Here is a 21,449-nt window from a genome sequence, read left to right as displayed (position 1 = left end):
CCTCTTTTAATTCTTCAGATGTCATTTCCTCCATTATAGGCGCATTCTTTACATTATTTGAAAAACTAGGAAAAAAGAAGGCAATCACACAACTTCTGTTATCATTGCTTATCGAGGTTATTTAAACAAGGATTCAAAATGAGACTTTCCCATATTTGCAAGATCTTCAAACAAAGAGGCTCTATTACCTTCTAGGTCATGCAGTTCCCATATAGTATTTGTAGATTTCTTGCCTTTTGCAACATTATGAATTTTTTTTGTATTGTCATCTCTTGCCATAAGCCAAACAATACTACTCTTAAGTCTCCAAGTAGCTTCTTGTTCATACAATTTTTTTTTTTTCTAGATTCCAGCTGAACAAGTCTATCCTTTGTATTCTCCGTGAGATAACCCTCAGAAGCTTCATCAATGATAAGGATGAGACTATCTTCTATTGCTCTTAATTCTTCAATGTACCTTTGACAGGACATCATTGCATGGTCAGTCCATATTGCTTCTATAAATCAATTTAGCAACTTCAAAATAGATTCTGACTGAGAAGGACAGTGCCACAAAATTTGGCAAGATGGGAATTTGGAAATTCATTATAGAGTATAACAAATGATTGTGCGAGTTTGATATTTTTTTACAATCAATTAGGAATATGTGGTGAGGACTTCATTTTTTTTCTTAAATTAATTAAATTTAATATAACAAGGGTATTGTTTTTTATGTGAAAATATATGTAAAGTTGGAGATAATCGTAATTGGTATAAAATATAGTTATATGTTTTTTTTTTTTTTAAGATATTCTTTGGATTATGAGAACATAACATTTAAGTGTAACAAATGATATTTTTTAGGATATTTATAATTTGCTTGATGCTATGTTTTAGATAATTTTTTATTAGGAAAAAAAGAAACCAAATCAAAATCAAAGAGATAATTTTGTCTAAATGAATTGAATTTAGATATTAGCTTTAGTCAAAATGAGGTAAATTATTGGGGAATCCACTTCTTTCTTGAGTGATAAAGTTGAAGATATATATAGAGGACTTTCCTCCTCAAGGGGGTTGTAGCTATTGCTCCATTAGTGGAACAAAAATGCATCATGAAACTATTACATCTTATTTAAATACGAAAATGGATCTTTTTAAGGACTTTGATCGCTCGCCTTCTAAGAGGGCTTCCCTCTGTGGATCAATATCTTATTACATTCATCCATAAAGGAGCATTTAAAATTGTGAAAATAAAGTCAATGAATTGTAAGTATTGGGAAGGGGGTGTAGGGTATTGGGTTTGGGGGGTGTGGGGGGGGGGGGAGAGGAGGCGGGGTGGTTATTGGTATTGGCAGAATAAAAGAGCATCTCTAGTAAAAATAAGGGGTATTTTTACTTGGAGCGATTCATATTGTGGAGCAATACCTTATTAAAGGGACATTTAAAATTGCGAAAAATAAAGTCAACATAATGGTATTGGGGGGTGATGTAGGGTATCAAGGGGTGTATAGATATTAGAGGTTGATGTAGGGTATCGAGGGGTGTATAGATATTGGAGGGTGATGTAGAGAATTAAGGGGTCTATAGGTATTGGGGAGTGATATAGGGCATCGATGGGTGTATATGTTTGGGGGTATAAAAGGGGTTATATAGTAAAATGTAGCATCCAAAGCATAACCACCTCCAAGCATAATGTAGCATCCCCATTTAATGCTCTGCATGCAAAGCATTAAACCCATAGCTATGGGTATGATGTTTTAGTGTTCCATCAAACCCATAGCCAGGAATTCTCATAATTTTTTCTTCCCATAAGAAATGAATCACTGTGTTCAAATAATTATTGGGTTCCATCATATTGGCATTCATCAGATCTATGCTTCCACCATCTGACATAAACTTAATTCGTTCAATAGTGTACCAAATCGATACTTAACATTCTTCCATAACTTAGATTGCATATCTAGCCACACCTATGAGGTGACCAACCAACTGATCGTCTGCTAGATGTTTTTCATGTCGATGCTTTAAATTTGACGCATTAACACATCAGCAAAGCGGGAGGGGAGGTTTTGCCATTGTGCACCTGTTACAAGGGAGAAAATTTAAGACTTTAAAATTTATAACAAAAGTTGATTAATAAGGCCAAAAAACTTGTGTTTTCTACCATGAATATCATTTAGACTCTAGCATATTTATTGGGGCTATTATGTCAATGATTTGACAAGCTTAAATTGACATAATTAAATAATCCAATATAGAAGATGAGGGTGGAGCCATGGAATGAACATCATTCTGCCTTTGCTTAGCCAAATCACTAATGACTCATCTAAGATCAACGATTTCTGATTCAAGAGAAGAATTATATGGTTTTTCGTGTTTCAATTTGTCGAGCCAAGGAATATGAGTCGTGAATCATATTGATATTGCATTGATGAAAATAGACTTATATAACATACAAGAGTGACCCTTTATTTCATCTTCCAAGGTCGATTCCTTTTATAACTACTCATATTTCCTTTTATTTACATATTTACAAGTTATCTAACCAATCCCAAAGGATTAGGTGTATAACATCCCCCCCCCCCCCCCCTAATTTGAAGGGGTGTTTGTGAGTCGACATGATTTTATATCAATTTAGTGTTTGTAAACTTTGAAGCACACTAAAGTATGTAATATGAGTTAAGTTAGATTATTTGTCACTTCTAAATCAAAACTAACAACTCAATTCAAGAATCATGAAACAAAACTCTTAACATATTCACACAAGCTTGTAATGAAATCACTCTTACTTGATTTAAGAATACTTCAAACTAGGCATATACTATGATCTCTCACACAAATCCAACTTCTCTATGCAATCATCTCAAAAATTCCAAGTTTTCACTCAAATGATGGGAAAATGATCAAAGGGGTTTTCAATCAAAAAGGATAACTAATGCACTAGGGCCTTCCTTCTTGGTGGAGGCAAGTGGACATTCTGACAATCTTTTACTCAACTTAGTTAATATAGAGCCAATACTAGTTATAGGGATGAGAATGCACTACAACCTTCCTCATCTATGAGAGTGAAGATGAGTGGTTGCTCATAGTCTTCTACTCATCTCTTTAACTAGCATGTACTTGAATCATCATTCTATTCTAGAAGAGAAGTAAATGAAAGCAAAGAACTATGGTGTTTGAAAGGTTTAAGGTAAAAAGACAATTTTCAAGAGGTTGGGGCCTTCTTCTCTTAGAAAATTGGTGAATGGCACTCTCACTGCCTTGATTACTTTTATCAATTAGGCTAATTTTCAAACAACAGCTCGCATATAATAATAAAAAATAAAAAATGATACTGAAATCTATGGCTATGCAAAAATATAAATTCATTGATGCACTGGAATTATCACGTAGCTCTTCAAACGTAACTATGATATCTATGAGAATCAAGCCAAATATAACAAGCCAATGAAGACAATATATATTTAACATAATGAAACCTTACTCATCAAAAAATGCTAATAAAATCTAAGCATGTTCAATCAATATATAATATGATAACTAATTTCTAATTAAAATTTAAATACCTAATATGGTTCCTCTCTTTTCGACCTCATCAAAATGAATACTTTCAAGTGTTTTGGTGAGCCATTTTGGGGGACCTTTTTGAGATGGTCTAGGTTTCTTCAGTGATCGCTATGGGGTTGCATCAATATTGAACCTTCCAATCCTCTCAATCACATCACTTAAAAGAGTCCTCTTGATCAATTACATTTATTAGATTAAATTTTAAATTTTAATTAAAATTTCCTTATAAAGTAACTTATAATTAAAAATTCCTTATAACATCACTTATAAACGTATAGTTCATTTTTACTAAAACTATTTACTAATACAAAATTAATCAATTATTATTTAAAATTTTTGAAAAATTAAAATAAAATAAATACAAATGTTTATCTACAATTTAAAAATAAAAAATAAAACAAACTATTAAATAATAATAGTAATAATTTTTTATTAATTTTATTTTTATAATTAAAATAATATCATTTACATAAAATAATTTTATAATTTACTATGAATCCACTTTATCATCTCCACAAAACATAATTAAAAATTAAATTAAATATGATGGTTAGTTTTTTATTTCCCAATATATATATATATATATATATATATATATATATATATATATATATATATATATATATATACCTATTTTAGAATAAAATAAAAAACAACTAATTGTTAGCTTTTTATACCTCAAATAAAATTTTAAAACAGTGAAATGTACCAAACAAACCACTAATTTAAAAATAAAAAACAATTCATGGAGAGGCTTACAAAATTAGCAGAACTTTCAAAATCAGCAGGTTTAATTATTGGCTTCCCTTTAAGTCCGACTTTACTAACTTTGACTTGAGGGTAACTCAATTATAAATTTCAAAATATTTCCTAATTGAATTGACAAGAATGAAATTGGACTATTTTATTTGCATTTTAAATATACAATTAAAAAAAAAATCTCAAATTTTATCACTTGTTTTAACAGATTGGCCCCGTCGTTTTAATAATAAGAATACTAAATAATATTACAAATCCACATAAATATCTTGATCAAAAGGATTACCTCTCACGTAAATTTATTCCTTCTCATATAAAAATTCAAATGATTTTGTAGACATTGTCGACTACTTTCTTATAAGTTAAGCGACAATGTATGGGACAGACTAGAAGGTGGATTGCACAGTGGAAGTGCTAAGGCCTTCTCAGGAAAAAACCTGAAAAAATCTCTGTAGATTCCTTGCCAATGTGGGCTTCAACCAAATTACACACAAAGCATTTAAAATATACATCCATAAATATCTTATGCTACAGGCGACTTCTGCAAATTTGAAATCTCTTAAGCTACAGGCGGTGCAGGCATTAAGTTGGGATTTGTTGCCGTCGCAGCAGCAAAGAATGAATTAGCAGCCACTCGTTGCAGATCATTTGATTTTCCATCCAACTCTGAAATTGGATCTGGAATTATGTCGCATGATCCCGAGTGATCCAACGAGGGGTCATTGTATATGTCCCACCATTTCTGCACCAGCCTCTTTATATCTTCCCTCTCCATATTTTCCTCCTCCCCACTGTACCTCCACGGCCTCGATCCCTGCACATCCACATTCATCCATTAATATAACCCTGTACGCTCAGAAAACCTATCTCGTCTTTCATATATAAATCATATTGTTTCTATCGAACCCAAATTTGCAGTGAAAAGAAAGCTTACAGCAGCACAGTAGTGAACAACTTTGACAGTGTCCAAGTTCACGTTCTCGGGATGCTGCCACATCATGGCTAGAACCAGATTGTACACCAGAGGAATGGGCTTGTATATCTTCTCAAAATACATATTCAAGAAATCCTACAAAACATATACCACAATTTAGTCAAAATTAGATCTGGTAAACCAAACAAAAATGTGCATGATCCTCACTGAAATGAGAACAGATCCAGACCTGTTCTGCGAAGGGCGTTGGCACAGTAGCCATCAGAGTTTCCAAAAGGCAGTCGAATGTCAGCTGACTCGGCTTAAAAACAAACATTCCAGCGTTGAAGTATGGAGAGGGTCGTTGCCCTAATTCCACGGGCCATGACACCTTCTATGGACACTGCTAGCAGTATCCGATCTTGTACTGCGGAGTGTGGCTCCATGTCTTCTCGGAGAAGCAATCCATAACCGTGTAGAAATATCCATGGGGAATTACCCTTCATACCCATCCAAAGTGATTGAGGAAGAAGAGCCCTGGTGCCCCATAAAGGTTTTGTCCATTGCATCCCATTCCTTAACCTCAAACAAACTCGATTCCACAACACTGTAACAAAACAACCCAAACTCCACGATTCAATCCTCGGATATTGACTGCAAATGAAAATGAAATTGGCGCGATAAATCAATTCAAATTCAAATCAGTGAATCGTGCGGCTTCATGATTGGGGTTGGGAGCAGCGAGTGAAACGACGGACTGCGGAGAAATGTACGTAATTAATTATCTTCTTCAATGCTCATCCCCACGCGGCCTGAAACACATTATCCGACTACTCCTCCGCATACTCCACCGGAAACACATGCTGGCCACAGGAGTCAAAAACGAGACGGGGCGGGCGGGCCCTCGTTGGTGGGTCCCGCGTATGTCACCGGAAACGCGAGGTCGCCCGCCGGAGTTATGTATGCCATCCCACTGACATGCACCACATACATAGATGGCAAGTGCATACTCAATATATGGCTGGTTAGCCCTTGCCTGTTTGTAAGAGCATCTATTACATTGATTCTCTGTATTATGAATAAATTAATCTCTGTATTATGAATAAATTAATGCTAGAGTCAGCAGCGTCAACTCCCGTATTATGAATAAATTAATGCTAGAGTATTCATGTCGGCGTATCCATTTCTGTTAAAATTATCTTAAGCGATTGATTCTTTTATGTGATGGATTGGAACCTCCATTACAACTATATTTCCTCTGAGCTCTGTTCTCAAAGAAAAACCCAGTCCATTCATCTGGGTTTTATTATTCCATTTTCCTTCTGGTTTCCGCGGCGCAATTTTCTTCCTAATTCATTTCAGCCGTTGTAATCTCCCTGTCTCTCAAATCACATACAAGGCAATTGTTTGACTTCTCTCAAAATTATTGACGTGATCGGTTCGATTGTGTGATGCAGAGGAATAAAAAGTACATTTCCTCTGACCTCACTAGGCCTCAATTACAATAAAAAGTACATTTCCTCTGACCTTACTCTCAAAACAAACCCCAATCCTGTAATTTCAGCGAATATTCGTGAGTTTCTAAGGATCCTGAGTTTATATTTCCTGATATTTGAGAAATTTTATACTGCGCAAATGTCAAGAAGATTTTATACTGGCAAGGAGGTACTCGATACAAATCTCTGGCCATGTTGACTTTTCTGTGATGGTTTTAAGTGTGTCGAGGATTTTTTATTTTCGTTAATCTTTAACTTCCTTTAATTTCGTTAATTTGGTTTTTAAATTTTAAATTTTAGTTAATTTTAAATTTATTTTCCTATAGAAATATTTAGAATATTTATAAATTAATAAAATAGTAAACATTGTACTTGAAATTTTACAAATTAATCTTTGAAATCATAAAGTATCTTAATTTAACGGTTGCACCCAATTCGTTGGAATCCGAGAAGAAAATGCCTAAATTGTTACCACAACAAGAATAGTGTATTTTCTGTTAATATTCTGGGTATTTTAGGTTAAAGCCACCCATCTTAACTCAGCCATGGATGTAGCTTTTATCATTTCAGTTTTCGTCCTGTAAATATATTTTACCCGGTAATGAGTTAATTTTATGAGAGTAGTTTTCGCTGATTTTTTTAGCTGGGTTTAATTTATGAATGTTGTTTTATGGATTTACTTTAGGTTCATATCATTTTATTTATTTATGAAAGTTTGTGGTTTTATTTAAATTAGTTTTTTATTTCTATAGCTATGTGAGTTCTCTTTCATTTAAAAATATTACTTAACTTAATTTGTGGCTCGGCACAATTAGTTTTGGATGGACACTTCTAATAAAAAAATAATTCATTTAAAAGATTTAGTTTTAGATTATTGGATTTCTCAAAATGATTTTCAATTATCTTTTTACATTTTACAAATATATTTTTCATCTATAATTTATAACTTATATTACATTTTACTTTTACATTAAAATAAGGTGGGTTAGGCTAGCCTAGGTTAAGATAGGCTAGGCTACGCTAGGGTAGGTTAAGTTATGCTAGGCTAGGCTAGGGTAGGGTAGGGTAGGGTAGGGTAGGCTAGGTTAGGCAAGGCTAGGCTATGTTAGGTTAGGCAAGGTTAGGTTAGGTTAGGCTAAGTTGGGCTAGGATAGGCTAGGTGAAGATAGGCTAGGTTAGGCTAGGTTTGGTTAGGCTAGACTAGGTCACGTTAGGCTAGGATAGATTAGGTTAGGTTAGGGTGGGTTAAGTTAGGCTAGGCTAAGCAAGGTTAGGCTAGGTAAGGTTAGGCTAGGTTAGGTTAAGCTAGGATAGGCTAGATTAGGTGAGGCGAGGCTAGGTTAGGTTAGCCAAGGTTAGGTTAGGTAAGACTAGGTTAGGTTAGTCTAAGTTAGGCTAGGTTAGGCTAAAGTAGGGTAGGGTAGGCTAGGCTAAGTTAAGCTAGGTTGGGTTAGGAGAGGGTAGGCTAGGTTAGGATATACTAGGTTAGGTTAGGCTAGAATAGGCTAGGATAGGTTAGGTTAGGCTAGGGTGGGTTAAGTTAGGCTAGACTAGGTTATGCTAGGCCATCCTAGATTAGGTAAGGCTAGGCTACGTTATGCTAGGCTAGCCTAGATTAGGTAAGGCTAGGCTAGGTTAGGTTATGCACGGTTACGTTAGGTTATGTAAGGTTAGGTTAGGTTTGGTTAGGTTAGGCTAGGCTAGGCTAAGGTGAGCTAGGTTAGGCTAGTCTAGGGTGGGCTTGGCTAATCTAGGGTGGGCTAGGCTAGGCTAGGCTAGGCTAGGTTAGGTTAGGCTAAGCTAGGCTAGGTTAGGTTAGGTTAGGCTAGGGTAGGCTAGGGTAGGCTAGAGTTGGTTAGAGTAGAGTAGGGTAGGGTAGGGTAGGCTAGAGTAGGTTATGCTAGGCTAGAGTAGGCCATGCTAGAGTAGGCTTGCCTACGTTAGGGTGGGTGAGGCTAGGCTAGGTTAGGCTAGGCTAGGATAGGTTAAGTTAGGCTAGGGTGGGTTAAGTTAGGCTAGCCTAGGTTATGCTAGGCTAGCCTAGATTAGGTAAGGCTAGGCTAGGTTAGGTTACGCAAGGTTAGGTTAGGTTAGGTAAGACTAGGTTAGGTTAGGTTAGGCTAGGCTAGGCTAGGCTAGGGTGGGCTAGGTTAGGCTAGTCTAGGGTGGGCTAGGTTAGGCTAGGTTAGGTTAGGCTAGGCTAGGCTAGGCTAGGTTAGGTTAGGCTAGGGTAGGATAGAGTTGGCTAGAGTAGAGTAGGGCAGGTTAGGGTAGGCTAGAGTAGGTTATGTTAGGCTAGAGTAGGCCACGCTAGAGTAGGCTAGGCTAGGTTAGGCTAGGCGAGGCTAGGGTAGGCTAGGCTAGTCTATGTTAGGCTAGGCCACGTTAGGCTAGGCTAGGCTAGTCTATGTTAGGCTAGGCTAGGTTAGGCTAGGGTAGGCTAGGCTAGGGTAGGTTATGTTAGATTATGTTAGGAGAGGCTAGGCTAGCCTAGGTTAGGCTAGGCTAGGCAAGGCAAGAGTAGGCTAGGCTATGGTGGGCTAAGTTAGGCTAGGTTAGGTTAGGCTAGGCTAGGATAGGCTAGGTTAGGTTAGGCTAGGCTAGGCTAGGCTAGGTTAGGTTAGGCTAGGGTAGGCGAGGGTAGGATAGAGTTGGCTAGAGTAGAGTAGGGTAGGTTAGAGTAGGCTAGAGTAGGTTATGCTAGGCTAGAGTAGGCCAAACTAGAGTAGGCTAGGCTAGGTTAGGCTAGGCGAGGCTAGGTTAGGCTAGTCTAGGGTGGGCTAGGTTAGGCTAGGTTAGGTTAGGCTAGGCTAGGCTAGGTTAGGTTAGGGTAGGGTAGGATAGAGTTGGCTAGAGTAGAGTAGGGTAGGTTAGGGTAGGCTAGAGTAGGTTATGTTAGGCTAGAGTAGGCCACGCTAGAGTAGGCTAGGCTAGGTTAGGCTAGGCGAGGCTAGGGTAGGCTAGGCTAGTCTATGTTAGGCTAGGCCATGTTAGGCTAGGCTAGGCTAGTCTATGTTAGGCTAGGCTAGGTTAGGCTAGGGTAGGCTAGGGTAGGGTAGGCTATGTTAGATTATGTTAGGAGAGGCTAGGCTAGGCAAGGCAAGAGTAGGCTAGGCTATGGTGGGCTAAGTTAGGCTAGGTTAGGTTAGGCTAGGCTAGGCTAGGCTAGGTTAGGTTAGGTTAGGTTAGGCTAGGGTAGGAGAGGGTAGGATAGAGTTGGCTAGAGTAGAGTAGGGTAGGTTAGAGTAGGCTACAGTAGGTTATGCTAGGCTAGAGTAGGCCAAACTAGAGTAGGCTAGGTTAGGCTAGGCGAGGCTAGGCTAGTTTATGTTAGGCTAGGCCACGCTAGGCTAGGGTAGGCTAGTCTATGTTAGGCTAGGCTAGGTTAGGCTAGGGTAGGGTAGGCTACGTTAAATTATGTTAGGAGAGGCTAGTCTAGGCTAGGTTAGGCTAGGCTAGGCAAGGCAAGAGTAGGCTAGGCTATGCTAGGCTAGGCTAGGTTAGGTTAGGGTAGGATAGGCTAGGCTAGAGTAGGTTAGGCTAGCTTAGGCTAGGATATGCTTGGGTACGTTATGGTAGGTTGGGATAGGCGAGGCTAGGGTATGGTAGGGTAGGCTAGGGTAGGGTAGGCTAGGATAGGCTACGATAGGCTTGGGTAGGGTAGGGTAGCGTAGGCTAGGCTAGGGTAGGCTTGGATATGCTAAAGTACGTTAGACTATACTAGGTTAAGTTAGGCTAAGTTAGGACAACTTAGGCTAGATTAGGCTAGGTTAGGCTAGCTAGGCTAGGCTAGAGTAGGCTAGGCTAGGCTATGGTAGGTAGGTTAGGCTAGGCTAGGCTAGGTTAGGTTAGGATAGGCTAGGTTAGGCTAGGTTAGTAGACTAAGTTAGGCTATGATAGGGTAGGATAGGCTAAGATTGGCTAGGTTAGGCTATGGTAGGGTAGGTTAGGCTAGGATAGGCTATGTTAGGCTAGGCTAGGCTAGGCTAAAGTAGGGTAGGGTAGGATAGGCTAGGCTTGGGTAGGCTAGGGTAGGCTAGGGTAGGCAAGTGTAGTCTAGGATAGGCTAGAGTACACTAGGATAGGTTAGGTTAGGTTAGGCTAGGATATGCTAAGTTAGGCTAGGATAGGATAGGGTAGGCTAGCCTAGGTTAGGCTACGCTAGGGAAGGCAAGAGTACAATAGGCTAGGTTAGGCTAGGCGAGAGTAGGCTAGGCTAGGCTAGGTTAGGTTAGGGTAGGATATGTTAGGCTAGAGTAGGCTAGGGTAGGTTAGGCTAGGCTATGCTTGGGTAGGCTATGGTAGGCTAGGGTAGGGTAGTGTAGGGTAGGCTAGGATAGGCAAGGGTAGACTCGGGTAGGGTAGAATCGGGCAGGGTAGGGTAGGCTAGGATAGGCTAGAGTACATTAGGCTATGCTAGGTTAGCTTAGACTAGGCCATGCTAGGTTAGGCTAGGCTAGCCTAGATTAGGCTAGGCTAAATTAGGCTAGGCTATGGTAGGGTAGGTTAGGCTAGGATAGGTTAGGATAGGATAGGTTAGGCTCTAGGCTAAGTTAGGCTAGCCCAGGCTAGATTAGGCTAGACTATGCTAGGCTAGAGTAGGCTAGGTTAGGTTATGGTAGGGTAGGTTAGGCTAGGATAGGCTATGTTATGCTAGGCTAGGCTAGGCTAGAGTAGGGTAGGGTAGGGTAAGTTAGGGTAGGATAGGCTAGGCTTAGGTAGAGTAGGTTAGGTTAGAGTAGGCTAGGATAGGAAAGAATATTCTAGGATAGGTTATATTAGGTTAGGCTACGATAAGATATGCTAGGCTAAGCTAGGCTAGGCTATGTTAGGCTAGTCTAGGCTATGCTAGGCTAGTCTAGTCTAGGTTAGGTTAGGTTAGGTTGGGTTAGGTTAGGCAAGGTTAGGGTACGTTATGGCTAGGCTAAAGTAGGTTAGGCTAGGCTATGCTAGGGTAGGTTAGCCTAGGCTATGCTAGGGTAGGTTATGTTAGGCTAGTCTCAGCTAGGTTACGTTAGGCTAGCTAGGCTAGGTTAGGTTAGGTTAAGTTATACTAGGCTAGGCTAGGCTAGGTTAGGTTAGGTTAGGATATGCTAGGCTAGGCTAGGTTAGGTTATGCCTGGTTTGGTTAGGTTAGGCTAGAGTAGGCTAGGCTAGGGTAGTGTAGGCTAGGCTATGCTTGGCTAGGGTAGGTTAGGCTAGGATAGACTTGGTTAGGTTTGCCTAGGCTAAGCTTGGTTAGGTTAGGCTAGGTTAGGCTAAAGTAGGCTAGGCTAGGCTAGTGATGCAGGAGCATCTAGACTTATCCAACAATGTGATTGTATGTTCACATGTTGTGGCTAACATAAGATGAATCTCATTGACCTGAGTGGTCACAATCAATTTTAGTAGAGAGGGTTGGATCTCTCGAATTGATATTTATTTCAATTATTGTAATAATTAAATCACTGTATTATTTTTAGAATGGGAGATAAGTGTTAGAATATGTGTGTCTCAGAGCTTGAGAATAGGAATTTAATTGTTAAACTGATAAGAATAGAGATTGAGTTGTCAATGCAGTTAGGATAGGATTTGATCAATAAAAGAGGAAAACAAATGTAATGATAACGATTAGATGGAATAGGAGAGTGAGTAAGTGAGAGATTGAGAGAGAGAGAGATAGGGTTTGAGAGTGAAACAGAGTTTAGACAATTGTTGTAATCGAGCGGGAGGGCTAAGACTCTATAATTTCTATTTTATTGAATAAATTGATTATGTGTGGCATTGCGTATTATTTGTGGTGTGAAATTCTCTTAAATTTGTGTATCGAGATTCTGGACTCTAATCGGGTATTAATTTCTATCTATGCATTTTATTGATAAATCATAGTTGATTTTCTTTAAGGGTTATTCTCAGCTTAAGAGCTAAACCTTTATTAAAACGTATTTGTTAAAAGTGTGTATTAAGCATGTGGGCAGTATTCCCAAGTGGTAAACAGTATCTCACGTGGAAAAAAAATGGTAAATGGTATTTTTCTAAATCAAGCGATTAACCTAAGGTGGTGACACATAGCACATGAAAACTAGAAATCTCACGTGCTCTCGATATGATAACAGTCGTGCTAGAATTCACGCGAGATTGCACGATATCCGTTGGATCTCGAGATGTGAGATAAAGGGTGCAGATTGAAGTGCTCGAGAGTGGAAAAGTCAAAGTGGGATAGATGTTGTTTGGTCAGCTTAGTGGGACCCTCGGAAAGAAAGTACACGTACAAAACCAGATTAACGCATGGCTTATTGGTTTTCAAGTTAAAGATTAGTCTAATTGTGGATTGGCACAGAATTTGATCAACCATCCACAACATTTGGTATCAGAGCTCAAGGATTAATTCTGCTACAGTAAACATGCCACCTAGGAGAGGATCTGGCATAGGTGAGGGAAGACTTGTAGCTAATGCAATTTTGCTGGAAGAGATTCGAAGCCTGTGTACAAGGATGGAGACAATGGAAACTGCTCAAAGGAGAGCACCTGATGAAGGAGATGCCAGTGCCGCAGAAGAATCTTTTGAGGAAGAAGAAGAGGATGAAAGTGAATCTGCCAAATTTCTCAAGGTATTGGCTAAAGAAAGTGGAAGACCAAAGGTGGAAATACTTTTGTATGACAGGAATCTCAAAGTAGAATAATTCATGGACTCGATCAGTTCATTGGACAATTATTTCGACTATGAGGAAGTTGATGACAAAAATAAAGTGAAATTTGTAGTTACGAGATTGAAGGGTCATGCAGTTATCTAGTGGTATGAACTACAAACATCCAGAGAGAGAAAGGGGAATTCCAAGATCAAACAATGGGAGAAAATGGTGAGTAGGTTAAAAGGTAAATTCATGCCAAAAGATTATCAGTTAAATCTTTTCAGATAGTTACAGAATTTGAGACAAAAGGGAATGACCGTCAAAGAATATACAGAAGAATTTTATAAGCTGAGCATTAGAGCAAGACATGTAGAGGATGACGTAGAAAATGTATCTAGGTACATCAATGGCTTGAGATATGACATACATGATGGAATTAGTTTGTTGATTCTGAAGACAATTGAAGATGCCTATCAAGCAGCTTTCAAGGCAGAGGAGAAGATGTTGAGGAAGCAAAATCAGAAGAATAGAGGGAAAAGTTTAGCAAGAGGTAGAGGAACTAACAGATCAAGATTTCAGCACCCTCAAGGTGAAGCAGGAGGTTCAAGTAGTAGACCACCATAGAGAGGAAACTTTAGTAGAGGGATATTTAAACACTGAGGAAGAGGCTGAGGAAGAGAAATTCAGTGTTATACATGTGGAGAATGGGGATATGGATCATGGGACTGTCCTCATAATAGAGAAGCAAATCATTGGAATTTGAATGTGGCTAAGGCAAAGGAGGAAAATCCTCAAATTGCAAATAAGGAAGAATCACCCGAAGTAGGAGAATCCTTGTTATTAAAAATGGTATTGCTTAAAGAAGAGAAAGAGATAGGAGAACCAACTCAAGGAAAGAGTTTATTTAGAACTACATGCAAGTCCAAAGGAAAATGTTGTAAAGTGATAATTGATAGTGGAAGTACTGATAACCCTGTTTCTATAGAAATGGTGGACAAGTTAGGATTAGTGAAAATAGTACACCCTAATCCTTACAAAGTATCATGGCTGCAAAAAGGACATCAGTTTATTGTGACAGAACAATGCAAGGTAGAGATCTAGATTGGTACTTATAAGGATGCGGTATTATGTGATGTAATTCCAATGGATGTATGTCATATATTGCTGGGAAGACCTTGGCAGTTTGATTGCAAAGATATACATGATGGGAGAAGAAACACTTACACTTTAGAGAAGGATGGAAATAAACACACATTGTTGCCATTGAAGGAGGAAGCAGGCAAAGAAGCGCATGTAAACAGTGTTATGCTGATAAGTGGGAAAGAATTGTTGTAAGAAGACAAGAAGGATGAACATATACATTTTTCTGTCATAAGGAGACCTAAGGTAATTTTTATTTTCATAAACTTAGATGATTTATTTGAAGAAATAAAAACTCTGTTGAATGATTGTGTTGATATTATTATGGATGAGTTACCAAATGAATTACCACCAATCAGGAGTATTAGTTACCACATTGATCTAGCACCCATAGCAAGTTTGCCAAATAAAGAAGCATACAGGTTAACTCCTCAAGAAAATGCAGAAGTTGGGAGACAAGTACAAGAACTGATGGATAATGGATTAATGAGAGAGAGTCTTAGTCCATGTGATGTACCAACAATACTCAGTCCAAAGAAAGGTGGTGAATGGCATATGTGTACTGATTCCAGAGCCATAAACGCGATTACTATCAGGTATAGATTTCCTTTACCACGCATCAAAGATTTGATGGATTTTTTAAGTGGGTTAAAGTATTTTACTAAGATAGATCTGAAGAGTGGATACAATCAAATAAGGATTAGAGAAGGAGATGAGTGGAAGACTGCATTTAAAACAATCAATGGGTTGTATGAGTGGTTAGTGATGACTTTTGGACTCACTAATGCACCCAACACATTCATGAGATTAATGAATGAAGTCTTGAAGGAATATGTATGCAAGTTTGTCACTATTTATCTTGATGATATTCTAGTTTTTAGTGCAAGCAAAGAGGAACATCTGGAGCATCTTAAGTTGGGTCATAGAACTCTGCAGAAAGAGAAACTGCTGATAAATTTGAAGAAATGTAGTTTAATGAAAGAAGAATTAATTTATTTGGAGTTTGTAGTTTCTAAAGAAGGTTTGAAAATGGATCGAGAGAAAGTCCAAGCAATTTGGAACCAGCCAACTCCAAGAAACATATTTGAGGTAAGAAGTTTCCATGGTCTTGCAAGTTTCTATAGAAAATTTATCAGATGTTTTAGTCAAAATTGTGCTCCAATTATTGAAACAATAAGAGAAACTAATCAGCCATTCAAGTGGATAGAAAGAGGTGGAAGTTGTTCTGGAGAAAAGAGTATTCAAAAGAACGAGAGGATAGGTTTATTTTCAATATCTAGTCAAATGGAAGGGACATCCAATGGAGGATGCTAGTTGGTTAACAACAGTAGAATTACAAAAGTATGGAGTAAACCCTAAAAGGTTGATGAATGATTCTTTTCTTCCCTGGGAGTTTGATGCAGGAGCATCCAGACTTAGCCAACAATGTGATTGTATGTTCACATGTTGTGGCTAACCTAAGATGAATTTCATTGACCTGAGTGGTCAAAATCAGTTTTAGTAGAGAGGGTTGGATCTCTCGAATTGTTCTTTTTTTCAATTATTGTAATAATTAAATCATAGTATTACTTTTAGAATAGGTGATAAGTGTTAGAATAGGTGTGTCTCAGAGCTTGAGAATAGGAATTTAATTGTTAAACTGATAAAAATAGAGATTTACTTGTCAATGCAGTTAGGATAGGATTTGATCCATAAAAGAGGGAAAAAAAATGTAATGATAGGGATCGGATGGAACAGGAGAGTGAGTAAGCAAGAGATTGAGAGAGAGAGATAGGGTTTGAGAGTGAAACAGAGATTAGACAAATGTTGTAATCGAGCGAGAGGGCCAAGACTATGTAATTTCTATTTTATTGAATAAATTGATTAAGTGTGGCATTGCGTATTATTCCTGGTGTGAAATTCTCTTGAATCTATGTATTGGCCTTCTGGACCCTAATCGGGTATTAATTTCTATTTATGCATTTTATTGATAAATCACAGTTGATTTTCATTAAGGGTTATTCTCAGCTTAAGCGCTAAATCTTTGTTAAAACTTATTTATTAAAAGCGCATATTAATCATGTGGGTAGTATTGCCAAGTGGTAAGCAGTATCTCGCGTGGAAAAAAAATGGTAAATGGTATTTTTCTAAATCACGTTATTAATCTAAGGTGGTGACACGTAGCACAGGAAAACCAGAAATCTTGCAGGCTCTCGATCTGATAATGGCCGTGCTAGAATTCACGCGAGATTGCGCGATATCCGTTGGATCTGGAGAAGCGAGATCAAGGGTGCAGATTGAAGCGCTCGGGAGTCTAAAATTCAAAGTGGGACTGGAAGTGTTTGGTCAGATTAGCACGACCCTCAGAAATAAATTACATGTACAAAACTAGACTAACGTGCGGCTGATTGGTTTTCAAGTTAAAGATTAGTCTAATTGTGGATTGCCACATAATTTGGTCAAACATCCACATCAGTTAGGTTAGGCTATGCTAGGGTAGGTTAGGGTAGGTTAGGCTTGCTGTTGGGTCCTACAATACTAGTGATACCCCCATTAATATTGTAGTTGTATCCCTTATTAATATCGTTGTGCCCCTATTGTCCCCATATTGTTATTACTGTGCCCCATAGAATCCCTCTATTGTCATTTTTGTGCCTTTATATTATTATTGTTAGGTCGGCTTGGTTATATTGTGACCCCTTAGACTCCTATATATAGAAAGGAGGTTTTGTCATTTGAATCATCAAAGAATCATTCATTTGTGTAATGTAAAGGAGGTTGCCCCCTCGAAGAGGCTGAATTCTAAGGTGTTGATCTATCTTTTCTATCTTTTTGTGAGCTGGTTTCATAACACTTTCCTATTGTTGAGTTATGGAAAAGGTATGAATTTGACATTTATTTTCTTATCTTCTCGCTTAATCATATCTCCTTTATATTCTAAGATGGTAATATATCAAGGAATTATAGCGAAAACAAGGGAGTTATTGATCATTGCAATTTAGTTAATTATTGTCTTTTTCCATGCATGAAAGAGAAGAAATGGAAAATTACCATTCTGGAGGAAAAGACAAAATAGAGTAACTATTTTTCCTTCACCAGGAAGCCGTATCCAGACGAGCAGATCAAGATTGGAGCACGAAGTTAAGGATACAAATGGAAAATCACAACATCAGCGTAAAAAGACAAAGGGTTGACTAGAGTTAGAAGATGGAGTGGATCCCTCAGGATCTCTTGATCCCGAGGGATCGCTGTTTCAAAGTCTATCTGTTATTTCTTATTTTATCCGCCTAGCAATTATAAAGGGACATCACTTGTAAAGATTGGGGAGGCAAAATCGATCATGCATTATCATTATTGAGAACTTACTGTTGTATTTTCTCTTTGATCATCGACTCTCGTTGATTAAAATAGAGTACGATTGCCTATAACATTTTCGCATATGATTAATACATAAGTCGGTTGTTGTTCCATTCTTTTATACTGAAGTAGTCCAGCGGTGCTTCACTAGCGGCTAAGGGCCTAGGCCTGGTGGATTCACTTGCTATTTTGTACAATTACTTTACAATCATAGTCATGTGATGGTTTGGTTTGATTTTCGTTTATTTGAATCACATTACTTTACTGTTCCTTGTTTCAAGAATTTATGAATTTTTTTATTGTATATGCTGTAACTGAATCACGTTGCCATTCCATTTCATCATAATAAGATTATTACTCTCTGCAAACTATATTGTTATGTTGTTCATTTCAATTATAAAGCTTCGTTGTTCATTCTAGTAAACTGAATTTGCTGTTCATTATAGATTGTTGTTCATTTCTACTAAATAGCATTGTTGTTCATTTCCTTTCTGCAAGTATTTGGTTTTGGCTTTTAGCATTGTTACAGTTAGCATATTTATTCCATTTCTATTAGCAGCATTGTTGATTTAATTTCTTGTTATTTCCAATCAGTCATTTTAGTGTGGAGTGTGAGATCAACAACTGTAAAGAACATTGGCTATTACTATCAGAGTTCTCAGATTGAGGATCTTGTTTATGTTTGATTTCATTTATATCAGTTGACAGAGGAAAGACCTATTGCTACTGCATCCCTAACTGATAATTGTTGTTAATTTCCTGAGTGAATGATTTAGTTTCAGAGCATTGAGTTTCTTTTAATTGCAAGTAGGTTTTATTTCAAGCATCTGTTTACTCTTATATTTGGAAGCACTGTACTACAAATTGGAAACATTACTCTTGGATTAAATTTTTGCAACATACTGTGTACACTCTTGAAATAAAAAATATTACCTGGAATGATAATTAATGTAGGATAAATAGGAGTTGAAAATACACCTTTTATACCTCAACATTTTGTTGCTGTTGTCAGGGAGAGTGTAGCCATTTTTTCTTTCAGAGAGTAGTGTGCATCTGATGAGTGCCTGCTAGGAGAGAATTGGGTATTAAAATGAAAGGTAAGAACCTGCGTACGGAGCATGTAAAAGCCCTGCTCCCCCACCCACCTTCCGACATATTTGTTAATTTTTTTGGGTAGAAATAAACATTTGAGTTGTGTGTATGACTAAGAAGAAAAAACTTGAAAATAATCCAAAACCGCTACCCAAACCTGACAAAGCTAAGGGACCGGTGACCCTTGGTCGATCAACCTTCATAGATGATATCATTAAGCAAGTTGAATCTCAGCCATCAGTGGGCCCTAGAAATGTTGCTTCTAGACAACCTATTGGCTCCCTTAGGGCCACCGGCTCACCATATGTAGCCTTTTCTGAGTTGCATAACAAAACAGAAGAGACTGAGCAAGATTTTCAAGAAATTGAGAATTCTCGCCCAATTTCTTTACAAGAAGGGAATTCTAGTAATCTCCGCGAAGGAGGAGGAGAAATAGGGGAAACAGAAGAGAAAATATACCCTCTCAAAATAGTTCAAACACTCAGTAGCCCAGATAAGGGGAGTGCTTTCAAGATCATCCAAAACAAAACAGAAGAACCTAAAGAGCCAAGATCCCCCCATATAGTGGTTCAACAAGGAATACTCATTATCCCAGACCAAGGAAGTGATGTTAAGCTCATTCCTACTCCTAGTCATCCTAGGAATAACTCCCTAGAAATCCCAGAAGGGTATTGTCACATCTTTGATCAAATGGCCCATAACCAACAAACACCTCAAACCTCCACACTGCAAAATCCCATTGTGGACACTGCTGTTAATGCACCTATGAAGGCCATTCCTCTCCAGAATATTCCTACATTCCATGGCTTAACATCAGAGGATCCAGATGCATTTCTGTTTGAGTTTGATGCATTATGGCGGGGATATGACTATACCACCGATCCCCAAAAACTAAAATTATTTCCCTCCACATTAAGAGGAGAAGCTTTACGATGGTTTATGGGGTTAGGTGGAGGTGTTATAAATGACTGGGATCAGATGAAAACTGTTTTTCTAAAGAAATATCAGGATTATTGTAGATCCAGAGAATTAAAGGATGAAGTATTTCAAATGACAGCAAGACCTTGTGAAACACTGCAGGAATATGTAGAACGCTTCTAATACAATCTCCAGAGATCTCCTTATGCATCTTTACCCTTGCCTGACAATGTGTTAAAAACTACATTAATTAAAGGGATGAAAGAACAATGGGTTGAAACATTAAACATTATGGGCAAAGGTGACATATATCAGGAAAATTTTGCTAACATCATTGATTTGTGTATTAGGAGTTCAAGAGGAAGCACAAGACTGAAGCCGGCAGAACGTGACATGATCACAAGGGATAACAATATCTTCGATGGAGGGATAACCTGTGCAGAAATCGGCAATCTACTAGAATATTTCAAAACTGATATTCTAGGGACTCTTACAACGCAGTTCAACATCATGCAAGCTAAACAAAAGCAACCAAAAGTAGAGAAAAATTTGGTGATATTCTACCTAGATGCAGAAAGAAACACAACCACAAAGAGTGCCTGCTGGATATAGTCCAAGTCTATGCCATCTGCACGAAAGATCACTCTACAGAAAGTTGCCCCTCACTCCCAAGATTGAAAGCAGTCTACAAAGAGGCAGAAGAAGAAACAGAACTAGTTTACCTACTAAATCAGCGCTACCAGTGGTAGCCACGACAAACAGGTATTCCCGTTGACCCATCCTCTTCTTTTCAGTCTCCTCAGTATAATGCTCAACAATACAATGGAATGGGGCAGAATCAGCCACCTTTCCCTAGCTGGTCACAACAGACATTTCCCATATCACCATGGAAAAATCAAACAAATCAAACCCATTGGCTGAACTTTCCTTACTGTCCACCATTTTGGCAAAATAATGCATATCCAACACAATGGTCATCCTCCACCTTGCAGAGTCAAACCTGGCAATCGAACTGGCAAAGACTTATGAATCAGCCAGCTAGAATGATTCCTCTCCCTCAACCTACACTGCCAGCACCATATACATTACAACAAAATCCCCAAACCAACTTAAGACCGCAACTCCTAGCCCAACCCAACCCAAACCCCAACAATAGACCGGTTCAATCTGTTCAAATAATCAAAGGACCAGAACTAGAAACCGAGTTAAGGGAGTGCAACAACCTTCAATTAAGATCTGGGCACATAATAGAATCAGAGGGAGACAAAAATGTTCAAGTTGAAAATTCGTTACCTTTAGAACAAACACCACAAGAAGAGAATTTGGTTAGACAACAAACTCATGAACAAGAAACCACCTCTTCTCCTCCATTCACAGAATGATTAATCATATTGTGCCCAATAGAACATCCTGATTTTGGTCTTCTAGGAGAACTAAAAAAATTGTGTATAAAAATACCACTCCTCTAGGCAATCCAAGACATTCCAATTTATGCAAAAACGATCAAAGAATTATGTATAAAAAATCCAAAGAGGAGAATAACAACTAATCCAATTGTCCAAGTAGTCGGCACCCTATCTGACTTACTATCAGGAAGAGAAGCACCTGTAAAATATGAGGACCGAGGGAATCCTATAGT

At 38.1% G+C, this 21,449-nt stretch overlaps 1 pseudogene; it reads right to left on the bottom strand.

The window, feature by feature from the left end:
* Positions 1–4,863: 4,863 nt before the first annotated feature.
* On the bottom strand, positions 4,864–5,554 carry LOC149169966 (galactinol synthase 4 pseudogene; annotated as a pseudogene).
* Between the last annotated feature and the right edge of the window lie 15,895 nt (positions 5,555–21,449).

The sequence above is a fragment of the Pinus tabuliformis genome, chromosome 4_2 (genome assembly GCF_031772625.1).
Source record: "Pinus tabuliformis cultivar Carrire ecotype Pingquan chromosome 4_2, CPIR1, whole genome shotgun sequence".
In the NCBI taxonomy this organism is placed as follows: Eukaryota; Viridiplantae; Streptophyta; class Pinopsida; order Pinales; family Pinaceae; genus Pinus; species Pinus tabuliformis.
This window is presented reverse-complemented; position numbering and strand designations above follow the sequence as displayed.